This window comes from Coregonus lavaretus, assembly GCF_964263955.1.
Source record: "Coregonus lavaretus genome assembly, chromosome: 8".
Taxonomy (NCBI): domain Eukaryota; kingdom Metazoa; phylum Chordata; class Actinopteri; order Salmoniformes; family Salmonidae; genus Coregonus; species Coregonus lavaretus.
In genome coordinates, this window is record NC_139995.1 from 49,677,645 (window position 1) to 49,693,875 (window position 16,231).

At 44.3% G+C, this 16,231-nt stretch overlaps 1 protein-coding gene and 1 long non-coding RNA gene across 3 annotated transcripts in view; one reads left to right on the forward strand and one right to left on the reverse strand.

Annotated features, from left to right (window-relative positions):
- LOC311133507 (vitamin D3 receptor B-like) overlaps positions 1-16,231 on the forward strand; it is a 120,965-nt gene that overhangs the window by 44,313 nt on the left and 60,421 nt on the right. The window lies entirely within an intron of this gene.
- On the reverse strand, positions 643-7,141 carry LOC311133510. 2 transcript variants are annotated; one of them, XR_014613601.1, is made up of 3 exons: positions 3,186-7,141; positions 1,749-3,064; positions 643-1,467 (listed from the first exon to the last, which is right to left on the reverse strand). It is a non-coding gene; the product is annotated as an uncharacterized lncRNA (long non-coding RNA). The 2 variants fall into 2 exon arrangements; XR_014613602.1 differs by having other exon boundaries at positions 643-1,164; positions 1,272-1,467; positions 1,749-7,141.

Sequence of the window (16,231 nt, forward strand, 5' to 3'; positions counted from 1 at the left end):
CTACCTCTGTCTTACTCTGTTTCTTACGTCTCTCTAGCTCCCTCTGTCTTACTCTGTTTCTGATCTCGCTCTAGCTCCCTCTGTCTTACTCTGTTTCCGACCTCTCTAGATCCCTCTTTCTTACTCTGTTTCCGACCTCTCTAGCTCCCTCTGTCTTACTCTGTTTCTGACCTTTCTATAGCTCTCTCTGTCTTACTCTGTTTCTGATCTCGCTCTAGCTCCCTCTGTCTTACTCTGTTTCCGACCTCTTTAGATCCCTCTTTCTTACTCTCTCTGTCTTACTCTGTTTCTGACCTTTCTATAGCTCTCTCTGTCTTACTCTGTTTCAGACGTCTCTCTAGCTACCTCTGTCTTACTCTGTTTCTGACGTCTCTCTAGTTCCCTCCGTCTTACTCTGTTTTTGATCTCTCTCTAGTTCCCTCCGTCTTACTCTGTTTCTGATCTCTCTCTAGTTCCATCTTACTCTGTTTCTGACGTCTCTCTAGTTCCCTTCGTCTTACTCTGTTTCTGATCTCTCTCTAGCTCCATCTTACTATGTTTCCGACCTTTCTAGTTCCCTCTGTCTTACTCTGTTTCGGACTCTCTCTAGTTCCATCTGTCTTACTCTGTATCAGACCTTTCTTTAGTTCCCTCTGTCTTACTCTCTCTGTCTTACTCTGTTTCCGACCTCTCTAGTTCCCTCGGCCTTACTCTGTTTCTGACCTCTCTCTAGCTCCCTCTGTCTTACTCTGTTTCTGACATCTCTCTAGCTCCCTCTGTCTTACTCTGTTTCTGACCTCTCTATAGCTCTCTCTGTCTTACTCTGTTTCTGATCTCGCTCTAGCTCCCTCTGTCTTACTCTGTTTCTGACCTCTCTCTAGCTCCCTCTCTTACTCTGTTTCCGACCTCTCTAGATCCCTCTTTCTTACTCTCTGTGTCTGACCTCTCTCTAGCTCCATCTGTCTTACTCTGTTTCTGACCTCTCTCTAGCTTACTTTGTGTCTGACCTCTCTCTATCTCCCTCTGTCTTACTCTGTATTGGACCTTTCTTTAGGTCCCTCTGACTTACTGTGTCTGACCTCTCTCAAGCGCCCTCTCTTACTCTGTTTCGGACTCTCTCTAGTTCCATCTGTCTTACTCTGTATCGGACCTTTCTTTAGGTCCCTCTGTCTTACTGTTTCTGACCTCTCTCTAGCTCCCTCTGTCTTACTCTGTTTCTGATCTCTCTCTAGTTCCATCTTACTCTGTTTCTGATCTCTCCCTAGTTCCCTCTGTCTTACTCTGTTTCTGACCTCTCTCAAGCGCCCTCTCTTACTCTGTTTCGGACTCTCTCTAGTTCCATCTGTCTTACTCTGTATCAGACCTTTCTTTAGGTCCCTCTGTCTTACTCTCTCTGTCTTACTCTGTTTCCGACCTCTCTAGTTCCCTCGGCCTTACTCTGTTTCTGACCTCTCTCTAGCTCCCTCTGTCTTACTCTGTTTCTGACATCTCTCTAGCTCCCTCTCTTACTCTGTTTCCGACCTCTCTAGATCCCTCTTTCTTACTCTCTGTTTCTGACCTCTCTTTAGCTCCCTCTGTCTTATTCTCTCTGTCTTACTCTGTTTCTGATCTCGCTCTAGCTCCCTCTGTCTTACTCTGTTTTTGACCTCTCTCTAGCTCCCTCTGTCTTATTCTCTCTGTCTTACTCTGTTTCTGATCTCGCTCTAGCTCCCTCTGTCTTACTCTGTTTCCGACCTCTCTAGATCCCTCTTTCTTACTCTGTTTCCGACCTCTCTAGCTCCCTCTGTCTTACTCTGTTTCTGACCTCTCTATAGCTCTCTCTGTCTTACTCTGTATCGGACCTTTCTTTAGGTCCCTCTGTCTTACTCTCTCTGTCTTACTCTGTTTCCGACCTCTCTAGTTCCCTCGGCCTTACTTTGTTTCCGACCTCTCTCTTGCTCCCTCTGTCTTACTATGTTTCTGATCTCCCTCTAGCTCCCTCTGTCTTACTCTGTTTCCGACCTCTCTAGTTCCCTCTGTTACTTTTTTCTGACCTCTCTCTAGCTCCCTCTGTCTTACTCTCTCTGTCTTACTCTGTTTCTGACCTCTTTCAAGCTTACTCTGTGTCTGACCTCTCTCTAGCTCCCTCTGTCCTACTCTGTATCTGACCTTTCTTTAGCTCCCTTCTGTCTTACTCTGTTTCTGATCTCTCTCTAGTTCCATCTTACTCTGTTTCTGACGTCTCTACCTCCCTCTGTCTTACTCTGTTTCTGACCTCTCTCTAGCTCCCTCCGTCTTACTCTGTTTCTGATCTCTCTCTAGTTCCATCTTACTCTGTTTCTGACGTCTCTCTAGCTACCTCTGTCTTACTCTGTTTCTGACGTCTCTCTAGTTCCCTCCGTCTTACTCTGTTTCTGATCTCTCTCTAGTTCCATCTTACTCTGTTTCTGACGTCTCTCTAGTTCCCTTCGTCTTACTCTGTTTCTGATCTCTCTCTAGCTCCATCTTACTATGTTTCCGACCTTTCTAGTTCCCTCTGTCTTACTCTGTTTCTGACCTCTCTCAAGCGCCCTCTCTTACTCTGTTTCGGACTCTCTCTAGTTCCATCTGTCTTACTCTGTATCAGACCTTTCTTTAGGTCCCTCTGTCTTACTCTCTCTGTCTTACTCTGTTTCCGACCTCTCTAGTTCCCTCGGCCTTACTCTGTTTCTGACCTCTCTCTAGCTCCCTCTGTCTTACTCTGTTTCTGACATCTCTCTAGCTCCCTCTGTCTTACTCTGTTTCTGACCTCTCTTTAGCTCCCTCTGTCTTATTCTCTCTGTCTTACTCTGTTTCTGATCTCGCTCTAGCTCCCTCTGTCTTACTCTGTTTTTGACCTCTCTCTAGCTCCCTCTGTCTTATTCTCTCTGTCTTACTCTGTTTCTGATCTCGCTCTAGCTCCCTCTGTCTTACTCTGTTTCCGACCTCTCTAGATCCCTCTTTCTTACTCTGTTTCCGACCTCTCTAGCTCCCTCTGTCTTACTCTGTTTCTGACCTCTCTATAGCTCTCTCTGTCTTACTCTGTATCGGACCTTTCTTTAGGTCCCTCTGTCTTACTGTGTCTGACCTCTCTGTAGCTCCCTCTGTCTTACTCTCTCTGTCTTACTCTGTTTCCGACCTCTCTAGTTCCATCTGTCTTACTCTGTTTCTGACATCTCTAGCTCCCTCTGTCTTACTCTGTTTCTGACCTCTCTATAGCTCCCTCTGTCTTACTCTGTTTCTGATCTCTCTCTAGTTCCATCTTACTCTGTTTCTGACATCTCTAGCTCCCTCTGTCTTACTCTGTTTCGGACCTCTAGTTCCCTCTGTCTTACTCTGTTTCTGACCTCTCTCTGTCTTACTCTCTCTGTCTTACTCTCTCTGTCTTACTCTCTCTGTCTTACTCTGTTTCTGACCTCTCTCGAGCTCCCTCTCTTACTCTATATGTCTTACTCTGTTTCTGAACTCTCTCTAGCTCCCTCTGTGTTACTCTGTTTCCGACCTCTCTAGTTCCCTCGGTCTTACTCTGTTTCTGACATCTCTCTAGCTCCCTCTGTCTTACTCTGTTTCTGACCTCTCTCTAGTTCCCTCGGTCTTACTCTGTTTCTGACATCTCTCTAGCTCCCTCTGTCTTACTCTGTTTCTGACATCTCTCTAGCTCCCTCTGTCTTACTCTGTAACTGACCTCTCTCTAGTTCCCTCTCTTACTCTGTTTCTGACCCCTCTCTCAACTTACTCTGTCTGACCTCTCTTGCTCCCTCTGTCTTACTCTGTTTCTGACCTCTCTGTCTTACTCTGTTTCGGACTCTCTCTAATTCCTTCTGTCTTACTCTGTTCTGACCTCTTTCTAGCTCCCTTTGTCTTACTCTGTTTCTGACCTCTCTCTATCTCCCTCTGTCTTACTGTGTCTGACATCTCTAGCTCCCTTTGTCTTACTATGTTTCTGATCTCCCTCTAGCTCCCTCTGTCTTACTCTGTTTCTGACCTCTCTCTAGGTCCCTCTTTTACTCTGTTTCTGACCTCTCTCTAGCTCCCTCTGTCTTACTCTTTCTGATCTCGCTCTAGCTCCCTCTGTCTTACTCTGTTTCTGACCTCTCTAGCGCCATCTGTCTTACTCTGTTTCGGACTCTCTCTAGCTCCCTCTGTCTTACTCTGTTTCTGACCTCTCTCTAGCGCCATCTGTCTTACTCTGTTATTGACCTCTCTCTAGCTCCCTCTCTTACTCTGTTTCTGACCTCTCTAGTTCCTTCTGTCTTACTCTTTCTGTCTTACTCTGTTTCTGACCTCTCTCTAGTTCCCTCTGTCTTACTCTGTTTCTGACCTCTCTCTAGTTCCTTCTGTCTTACTCGTTCTGTCTTACTCTGTTTCTGACCTCTCTCTAGTTCCCTCTGTCTTACTCTGTTATTGACCTCTCTCTAGCTCCCTCTCTTACTCTGTTTCTGACCTCTCTCTAGCTCCCTCTGTCTTACTCTTTCTGTCTTACTCTGTTATTGACCTCTCTCTAGCTCCCTCTCTTACTCTGTTTCTGACCTCTCTCTAGCTCCCTCTGTCTTACTCTGTTTCTCACCTCTCTCTAGTTCCCTTTTGTCTTACTCTCTCTGTCTTACTCTGTTTCTGACTTCTCGCGAGCTCCCCCTGTCTTACTCTGTGTCTGACCTCTCTCTAGTTCCCTCTGTCTTACTCTGTTTCTGACCTCTTTCTAGCTCCCTCTGTCTTACTGTTTCTAACCTCTCTCTAGCTCCCTCTGTCTTACTCTGTATCTGACCTCTCTCTAGTTCCCTCTCTTACTCTGTTTCTGACGCTCTCTCTAGCTCTTGGTCTCTCTCTCTCTCTCTCTAGCTCTTAGTCTCTCTCTCGCTCGCTCTATCTCTCTCCCCCTTCTCTCTTCAGCTCTCTCTCTTTCTCTCAATTCAATTGAATGGGCTTCATTGGCATGTTAACATTGACAAAGCAAGTGAAATAGATAATAAACAAAAGTGAAATAAACAATCCAAAATGAACAGTACACTCTCAAACGTTTCAAAATAATAGAGACATCTTGCCATTGTTACAGTATTGTACCAATGGCAAGAATGCGCTGACGAATACAGTAGCCAAGCCTCAAGCTCCTACAAAATGTTGCAGGTTTCTTTTTCTATTGTTTTTTTTCAGTGTTTTTCTCTAATTGTCTCACTCAGTTTGTTTTCGTGCATTACTTCATACACCCGGGTAGAACTATTGGAATATGAATCGCTGTGTACTCACCGTCCACCCGACCTTCCCGAATTCCCGGAGATGGCGGAACAATGGTCTAGCCTCTTCGGTGAGGCACCGGGTAGCCTGGGAGTCCTACCAGAGAGAAGGAAGCAAAGACGCCGACAGAGAGGCAGACATGGGGGGGTCTTAGTGAGATTGAGACACCCGGCGTTCTGTCCTCCATTACCATACTACTGGCCAATGTTTAATCATTAGTGAATAAACTTGACAAACTCAGAGCGAGGATCTCCATCTAGAGGGACATCAGATTCTGCAACGTACTCTGTTTTTCTGAGACTTGGCTTTCCTCCGACATCAAAACAGATTATATACAATCAATGGGTTTTACAGTTCATCGAGCGGATAGGAAGCAGGCTCTCTGGGAAGAACAACGGCGGCGGGCTTTGCTTTATGACCAATAAGTGGGTTGATGGGGAAACTTACATGAACTTACAAGCTTCTGCATTTCCAACTTGGAATACTTGGTCATCAGATGTCACCCTTTTCACCTTCCGAGAGTTCTCAGAGATTATCGCCACGGCTGTGTATTTCTCGCCCCAAGTTGACACCACAAATGCTCTCATGGATCTTCATTGGATCTATCAACACATTGACTGTCCAACTTTGGGAAATTCCACTCTTGAGCACTGCTAATCACCTTTTCAACATGGGTATAAGGCCCTCTCCTGTCCTCCTTTCGGCAAATTGGACCACAACCATTTTGCTCCTCCTGCAAACAAAGACTCGAGGGAAGTTCCGGTGCCAAAGAAAAGGAAAGTAACTGAACTGAATGATTACCGACCCGTAGCACTCACTTCCGTCATCATGAAGTGCTTTGAGATGCGAGTCAAAGGCCACATCCCCTCCTCCCTCCCCGACACACTCAACCCTCTCCAATTCGCCTACCGCCCGACAGATACACGGACGACGCAATCACCATTGCACTCACCCACCTGCAGAAAAGGAATGCATATGTGAGGATGCTGTTCATCGACTACAGCTCGTCCTTTAATACCATAGTTCCCTCTAAGCTCACCACAAAGCTCACACAGCCCTGGGACTGAAGTCCTCTCTATGCAACTGGGTCCTGGACCTCCTGATGGGCCGCCCCCAGGTGGTGAAGGTAAGCAACACCACTTCCTCCACACTGATCCTCAACATGGGGACCCCACAAGGGTGCGTCCTCAGTCCCCTCCTGTACTCCCTGTATACCCACAACTGCGTGGCCTTACACAGTTCCAACTCCATCAAATTCACTGACGACAACAGTAGTAGGCCTGATTACCAACAACGACGAGACGGCCTACATAGAGGAGGTAGGCACTCTGACGGCATGGTGCCAGGTAAACAATCTCTCCCTCAACGTCAGCAAAACAAAGGAGCTGAATGTGGACTTCAGGAAGAACCAGGCTGGGCACGCCCTCAATATTAGGAAGGTGATCATTTATTATTATTATTATTATTATTATTATTATTATTATTTTGTATTATTGTTTCATCCCCTTCTCTTTGACCTGTTGGAGCTTCAGAATGTCACTGTACCATGCTATTACATCTGCGACCCTGTGCATGTGACTAATAAACTCTGATCTAAACAGTTGAAGTACAATAGAGAAAATAAATGAGTTTTGTTTGTGCTTCACTGGTTGCCCTTTTCTTGTGGCAACAGGCCACAAATCTTGCTGCTGTGATGACACTGTGATATTTCACCTAATAGATACAGTTGAAGTCGGAAGTTTACATACACTTAGGTTGGAGTCAGTAAAACTTGTTTTTCAACCACTCCACAAATTTCTTGTTAACAAACTATTGTTTTGGCAAGTCGGTTAGGACATCTACTTTGTGCATGACACAAGTAATTTTTCCAACAATTGTTTACAGAGATTATTTCACTTATAATTCACTGTATCACAATTCCAGTGGGTCAGAAGTTTACATACACTAAGTTGACTGTGCCTTTAAACAGCTTGGAAAATTCCAGAAAATGATGTCATGGCTTTAGAAGCTTCTGATAGGCTAATTGACATAATTTGAGTCAATTGGAGGTGTACCTGTGGATGTATTTCAAGGCCTACCTTCAAACTCAGTGCCTCTGCTTGACATCATGGGAAAATCAAAAGAAATCAGCCAAGACCTCAGAAAAAAAAATGGTAGACCTCCACAAGTCTGGTTCATCCTTGGGAGCAATTTCCAAACGCCTGAAGGTACCACGTTCATCTGTACAAACAATAGTACGCAAGTATAAACACCATGGGACCACGCAGCCGTCATACCGCTCAGGAAGGAGATGCATTCTGTCTCCTAGAGATGAACGTACTTTGGTGCGAAAAGTGCAAATCAATCCCAGAACAACAGCAAAGGACCTTGTGAAGATGCTGGAGGAAACAGATACAAAAGTATCTATATCCACAGTAAACCGAGTCCTATATCGACGTAACCCGAAAGGCCACTCAGCAAGGAAGAAGCCGCTGCTACAAAACCGCCATAAAAAAGCCAGACTACGGGGACAAAGATCGTACTTTTAGGAGAAATGTCCTCTGGTCTGATGAAACAAAAATAGAACTGTTTGGCCATAATGACCATCGTTATGTTTGGAGGAAAAAGGGGGTAGCTTGCAAGCCGAAGAACACCATCCCAACCGTGAAGCACGGGGGTGGCAGCATCATGCTGTGGGGGTGCTTTGCTGCAGGAGGGACTGGTTCACTTCACAAAATAGATGGCATCATGAGGAAGGAAAATTATGTGGATATATTGAAGCAACATCTCAAGACATCAGTCAGGAAGTTAAAGCTTGGTCACAAATGGGTCTTCCAAATGGACAATGACCCCAACCATACTTCCAAAGTTGTGGCAAAATGGCTTAAGGACAACAAAGTCAAGGTATTGGAGTGGCCATCACAAAGCCCTGACCTCAATCCTATAGAACATTTGTGGGCAGAACTGAAAAAGCGTGTGTGAGCAAGGAGGCCTACAAACCTGACTCAGTTACACCAGCTCTGTCAGGAGGAATGGGCTACCCGAAACGTTTGACCCAAGTTAAACAATTTAAAGGCAATGCTACCTAATACTAATTGAGTGTATGTAAACTTCTGACCCACTGGGAATGTGATGGGGAAAAAAATAAAAGCTGAAATAAATCATTCTCTATACTATTATTCTGACATTTCACATTCTTAAAATAAAGTGGTGATCCTAACTGACCTAAGACAGGGAATTTTTACTAGGATTAAATGTCAGGAATTGTGAATAACTGAGTTTAAATGTATTTGGAAAAGGTGTATGTAAACTTCCGACTTCAACTGTATGTGAGTTTTAAAAAATGTGATTTGTTTTCAAGTTCTTTGTGGGTCTCTCTCTCTCTTCAGCTCTTTCTAGCTCTCTCTCTCTCACTCTCTCTCCTTCCTACGCTAGCTCTGCCCTTGCTGCAGTCCATGGGCCGCCACTTCCTCTCCCTGGCTGTCAACAGTGAGAGGCCATTTAGAGGGCAGCAGCTTAAGTGGAAGGCTCAGGCCAATAGTCCCTGTAGAGAAACAACAGTCCTTGGCTGTTCAAAAGTAGTGCACTATACAGGAAACAGGGTGTCATTTGGGACGCAGACCCAGAAGTCATCTCATATCTCATTGAAGTAATAGTAGAGTTGTTCGGAGGAGTACTGTGTCCCTGTGTCTCATTCACAATTCATTTGTAATGAGATGAAGGGATTCTAGAGAATGGAGGTATGAATTAACGTTTGGATCAATGCAGTTTATGTGTGGGAGGAAATCCTACTGTCAAGCTCAAGGGGGTGCAAGAGATGGAATACATCCTAAATGGCACCTTATTCCCCATATAGTGCACTACCTTTGAACAGAACCCTATGGGCCCTGGTCAGAAGTAGTGCTCTATAAAGGGAATGGGATGTAATTTGGTACACAACCATGTTGTTATCTTGGATTCTCCACTAGGCTGTGAAATGATTGATGCCACATTGACCGCTCCACTTTGACCACACCAGTGAGAGGCGAAGGTATTCATGAGAGTGACTATTCATGGCAATGGAAGTGATTGATTCCAAGATGTTGTCTCAGTTTTTTGTTAAGCAATAAATAAACAGCTGTTTTTCAATTTGGGTTCTTCTAGTGTGTTCAAATCAAATCAAATTTTATTGGTCACATGCGCCGAATACAACAGGTGCAGACATTAGTGAAATGCTTACTTACAGCCCTTAACCAACAGTGCATTTATTTTTAACAAAGAAAGTAAAAATAAAACAACAACAAAAAAAGTGTTGAGAAAAAAAGAGCAGAAGTAAAATAAAATAACAGTAGGGAGGCTATATATACAGGGGGGTACCGGTGCAGAGTCAATGTGCGGGGGCACCGGCTAGTTGAGGTAGTTGAAGTAATATGTACATGTGGGTAGAGTTAAAGTGACTATGCATAAATAATTAATAGAGTAGCAGCAGCGTAAAAAGGATGGGGTGGGGGGGCAGTGCAAATAGTCCGGGTAGCCATGATTAGCTGTTCAGGAGTCTTATGGCTTGGGGGTAGAAGCTGTTGAGAAGTCCTTTGGACCTAGACTTGGCACTCCGGTACCGCTTGCCTTGCGGTAGCAGAGAGAACAGTCAATGACTAGGGTGGCTGGAGTCTTTGACAATTTTGAGGGCCTTCCTCTGACACCGCCTGGTATAGAGGTCCTGGATGGCAGGAAGCTTGGCCCCAGTGATGTACTGGGCCGTACACACTACCCTCTGTAGTGCCTTGCGGTCGGAGGCCAAGCAGTTGCCATACCAGGCGGTGATGCAACCAGTCAGGATGCTCTCGATGGTGCAGCTGTAGAATTTTTTGAGGATCTGAGGACCCATGCCAAATCTTTTCAGTCTCCTGAGGGGGAATAGGCTTTGTCGTGCCTCTTCACGACTGTCTTGGTGTGTTTGGACCATGATAGTTCGTTGGTGATGTGGACACCAAGGAACTTGAAGCTATCAACCTGTTCCACTACAGCCCCGTCAATGAGAATGGGGGCGTGCTCAGTCCTCTTTTTTTCATGTAGTCCACAATCATCTCCTTTGTCTTGGCACCACACGGCCAGGTCTCTGACCTCCTCCCTATAGGCTCAGAGACCCAACCAACCACATACTGCAAGTCTATCAGGCAGAAATTATACATTCTTTGTTGGGATTACGAATGCATCTTGGAATATTGTTTTTGTTGGTGGAATCCGGCCCAACTCTTCTGTGGGAATCAAATCCTACAGTGTGTGTCTTTAACGCTGTTCTCAAACTGGGTTGGTGTCAGTCTAGTCTCCAACAGACCCAGTGCCCACCTATTAAAGAGCTGTAGATATACCTGAGCTAACCCAGAGCAGCTCGCCAATCAAATAGAAAATGTGTGACACGAAGTGACCGTGACACATTTTATATAGATGACAGTAAGGCTACTTTATCTTTTGTAGCTATTTGGCCTAGATTCAAGCCAAGATCCCAGGCAGTCGCTGTAAGTGTGTCACTTTCTGTGCATCTCTGCAATGTAACGTTCAAGAGCCCAATTAGTGATCTCCCGAGTGGCGCAGTGGTCTAAGGCACTGCATCGCAGTGCTAGCTGTGCCACTAGAGATCCTGGTTAGAATCCAGGCTCTGTCGTAGCCGGCCGTGACCGGGAGTCCCATGGGGCGGCGCACAATTGGCCCAGCGTCGGCAGGGATGTAGCTCAGTTGGTAGAGCACATCAACATCCTGACCAAGATTCCAACAGATTTGTAGTGAATTCCCAGCAATAAATAAAAACAGAAGTCTCAACAGCCAAATATTGCAGGATATCCACGGATATGCAGTAACAACAACCACCAGTATTTCAGTTCTCAAACGTCCACATCTTATGTGCCTTGTCTATAAATCAGTTGGGACTGGGAGCATAACAGAGTTAAAGACAGGCTCCATTCCCTTATCTGTCCAGCATTGGATCCAGTGAGATTTGCTCTTTCATTGGCATAAACATACACGTTGTTCTCCCAAGGGAAATCCCAGAAGGCTTTGTATTGTAAACAGAGCAGGTAGACTCCTATTACAGTTAGACTACATGTCATACAGTAGTACTACGACCTGTTTGTGAGTTGGCAGTAGTTGTGTAAGCAAAGCCACTGTATAAACATACACTGAGTACACAAAACATTAAGGACACTGAGTTCACAACATTAAGGACACCTGCTCTTTCCATGACATAGACTGACCAGGTGAATCCAGGTGAAAGCTATTATCCCTTATCGATGTCACTTGTTAAATCCACTCCAATCAGTGTAGATGAAGGGAAGGAGACATGTTAAATAAGGTTTTGTAAGCCTTGAGACAATAGAGACATGGATTGTGTATGTGTGACATTCAAAGATTTAAGTGCCTTTTGAACGGGGTATGGTAGTATACTGAACAAAAATATAAACACAACATGTAATTGTTAATGAGCTGAAATAAAAGATCCCAGAAAATGTCCATATGCACAAAATATTTGTTTAAATTTCTGTTAGTGAGCATTTTTCCTTTGCCAACATAATCCATCCACTTGACAGGTGTGGCATATCAAGAAGCTGTAATGTGTAATGATCATTACACAGGGGCACCTTGTGCTAGGGACAATGAAATGGCACTCTAAAATAGGGCTGGGCGATATAGCCAAAATATCATATCACCAATAATAAGAAGAGACTTGCTTGGGCCAAGAAACACGAGCAATGGACATTAGACCGGTGGAAATCTGTCCTTTGGTCTGATGAGTCCAAATGTTAGATTTTTGGTTCCAACCGCCGTGTCTTTGTGAGATGCATGTTAGGTGAACGGATAATCTCTGCATGTGTGGTTCCCAACGTAAAGCATGGAGGAGGAGGGGTGGGTGTGCTTTTCTGGGGACACTGTCTGTGATTTATTTAGAATTCAAGGCACACTTAACCAGCATGGCTACCACAGCATTCTGCAGCGATACGCCATCTCATCTGGTTTGCACTTAGTGGGACTATAATTTGTTTTTCAACAGGACAATGACCCAAAACACACCTCCAGGCTGTGTTAGGGCTATTTGACCAAGGAGAGTGATGGAATGCTGCATCAATGACCTGGCCTCCACAATCACCCGACCTCAACCCAATTGAGATGGTTTGGGATGAGTTGGACCGCGGAGTGAAGGAAAAGCAGACAACAAGTGCTCAGTATATGTGGGAACTCCTTCAAGACTGTTGGAAAAACATTCCTCATGAAGCTGGTTGAGAGAATGCCAAGAGTGTGCAGAGCTGTCATCAAGGTTGCTACTTTGAAGAATCTCAAATATAACATATATTTAGATTTAACACTTTTTTGATTACTACATGATTCCATATGTGTTATTTCATAGTTTTGATGTATTCACTATTATTCTACAATGTAGAAAATAGTACAAATAAAGAAAAACCCTTGAATGAGTAGGTGTGTCCAAACTTTTGACTGGTGCTGTACATTCTAAGTAATTTGAATGGGTCTTTTTCCATTCTGATTGTTTTATACTGTTAAATTCAACTTCAACACAAAATAATTTTTGGCATTTTCATCCATTTCTGCATTTCCTGCACTAATTTGAGATGATTTCCACACTGCCATGTAGGGCTGCACAATATGGGCAAACAATCTAGGCCTTATTTTTTACCAAATGTTGCAATTGCGATTTGACTTGCGATTGAGAGCAAAACACTTGGGTGAACTGTTGGAATTATGGAAATAGAATGATGTGTTGTTTGACATGACAAATGCGCTCCTTAAGTGATAGGGGGCGGGGCTAGGTCTGTGTGGAAAGAGATCACTCAAGTAGCAAAGTAGATTATAAAAATGGACGTTACACACGGCGTATCACATTTTAACAAACCAAACATTCAAATACCATTATAGAAGGTCAAGTAAAAACCCAAATTGGTCCATGCATCAATACCGGTATATTGTAAAATACGGTATACCGCCCAGCCCTACTCTAAAATGTGCAGTTTTGTCACACAACACAATGCCAAAGATGTCTCAAGTTGAGGGTGCATTCAATTGGCATGCTGACTACAGGAATGTCCACCAGAGCTGTTGCCTGACTGCAGTTCAGCGTAGTATGAAAAATGTATGCACTCACTTAACTGTAAGTCGCTCTGGATAATAACGTCTGCTAAATGACTAAAATGTAAATGTAAAAATGTAACCGACTTCAGAGGGCAAATGCTCACCTTCGATGACCACTGGCACGCTGGAGCAGGGTGCTCTTCTCGGATCAATCCCGGTTTCAACTGTACCGTGTATGGTGTTGTGTGGGCGAGCGGTTTGCTGATGGCCCATTGTCGTGCCATTCATCCGCCGCCATCACCTCATGTTTCAGGATGATAATGCATGGCCACATGTTGCAAGGATCTGTACACAATTCCTGGAAGCTGAAAATGTCCCAGTTCTTCCATGGCCTGCATACTCACCAGACATGTCACCCATGGAGCATGTTTGGGATACTGTGGATCAATGTGTACGACAGCATATACCAGATCCCACCAATATCCAGCAACTTCACACAGCCATTGAAGAGGAGTGGGACAACATTCCACAGGCCACAATCAACAGCTTGTTCAACTCTATGCGAAGGAGATGTGTCGTGCTCCATGAGGCAAATGGTGGTCACACCAGATACTGACTGGTTTTCTGATCCACGCCCCTATCTTTTGTTTAAGGTATCTGTGACCAACAGGTGCAAATCTGTATTACCAGTCATATGAAATCCATAGATTAGGGCCTAATTAATTTATTTCAATTGACTGATTTCCTTATAAAATCTTTGAAATTGTTGCATGTTGCATTTATATTTTTGTTCAGTGTAGGTGCCAGGCGCACTGGTTTATGTCAGCACTGGTTTATGTCAAGCACTGCAACGCTGCTGGGTTTTTCCACACTCAACAGTTTCCTGTGTGTATCAAGAATGGTCCACCACCCAAAGGACATCCAGCAAACATGGCACAACTGTGGGAAGCATTGGAGTCAACATGGTCCAGCATCCCTGTGGAACGTTTTCGACACCTTGTAGAGTCCATTCCTCAACAAATTGAGGCTGTTCTGAGGGCAATATGGTGTGCAACTCAATATTAGGAATTTGTTCCTAATGTTTGGTATACTCTGTGTATATTACCAACTTTGATTGATACTGGCCCCATGTCTGGCCAGACCATACATCATATGCATATTCATTAATCTATACTGGGAAAGTTATGATGGGGGCACCGGTTTGTCTTAATGTTATTCACCGTTTCGTGTCGGCCTCTCGAATGGCAGTGTATTCGCGCTAATAGTGCACTCATTCATTATTTAGAGCTGCTCTGTTTGCTACTGTGAGTTTAGTGTAATGGGTTGTCAAGGCTGAATGGAATCGCAATTGATGAACTTTCTCTGAGAGTAGAATGATATTTAAGAAGTAATATTTAAGAAGCTTGGTAAACCTCATCTGCACAAAACTGTATTTTCATTCTGTCATCCTGTTTGCATTGGGAATGTCCTGTTTTGGAGGTTAAATATATTTTAAACAGAGCCTTCATGTGGACTACACATAATCCATCGGTAATATCATTTTTGTAACTAGATAATAAAGGCCTAAGTCTTTAAACTATTTTGTTATAGGCCTAGGTCTATACAGTAGGCTATACTTGACTATATTACTGTGTACTTTTCTATGATATGCTTTGATTGTTGTTGTTTCATAACATCCATGGAAATTATCATATTGTAGGCTAAATACTGTCCTTATCTATATTTGGCCACAGATAAGCCATATTATAAAGGTGCCAAATAGACCTAGGCTAATGCTCTTTAAACATATTTATGTTTAATGAAGGATAAATAGGCTTTGATCCCACTATTTGCCGATTAGTCACCTGCCCTAAAATGGCCTCCCGGTGGCCTTGTGCACCCAGCGTGTTGTTGTTCTCTGTGACCGTTGACCCTTTGTGTGTACTTTACCTCTGCCCTCGTGGAAGGTGAGGGCTATGTGGGAGTTGAGCTTGGGTGTGGGGGCAAACAACAGATGATGAGTGTCACAATATCTGTACGGTAAAACAATCTGGGTAAAATAGAAGATGGAACTGTTCCACCCTAAGGCCCAGTCCTGTCACCACCGTAACACAACTTTAGATTTTATAGTGTCACATCCAATAGACATGGCCATACTAGTGCCCCAGAGAAAATCCAGCACCAACATTTCATGTCGTAAAGAGTGGTGTTAATTGTTGTGTGCAGCTGTCAAGACCGTCACAGTGTTTATTCAAACTGTCACCCCTGTTTGGTGGTGTTCAGGGCCTAAAATTAACACTCGCCAAATGCGGGTAGATTTTGGCATTGGCGGTTAAAAATTCCTAATTCACCATCCACGTTGGCGGGTGGTCACACTCAGGGCTCTACAGTGTGAGCATTTCATAAATATAGTGAACAGTCAAGTATGGCCACGTGTGAGTTAAATGCTGCAGTAGCTGTTTTCGAAGTATTTCTGCCGTTTTGCTTAATATCTGCTAATGTACAAAGAAATAAGAATCCTAACGTTATAGCTATCCCACCTTGCGCAGCAACACTGCCTGTCTGGGGGGCTGTGTGCACTGTGAGTGCTGAAAGATGAACGGTGCAAAGTACAGAGAGATCCTTGATGAAAACCTGCTCCAGAGCGCTCAGGACCTCAGAATGGGGTGAAGGTTCACCTTCCAACAGGACAACGACCCTAAGCACACAGCCAAGACAACGTAGGAGTGGCTTTGGGACAAGTCTCTGAATATCCTTGAGTGGCCCAGCCAGAGCCCGGACTTGAACCCGATCAAACATCTCTGGAGAGACCTGAAAATAGTTGTGCAGCAACGCTCCCCATCCAACCTGACAGAGCTTGAGAGGATCTGCAGAGAAACTCCCCAAATACAGGTGTGCCAAGCTTGTTGTGTCATACCCAAGAAGACTCAGGGCTGTAATCGCTGCCAAAGGTGCTTCAACAAAGTAAATGTGACATTTCCGTTTTTTTGCAAAGAAATGTAAAAAC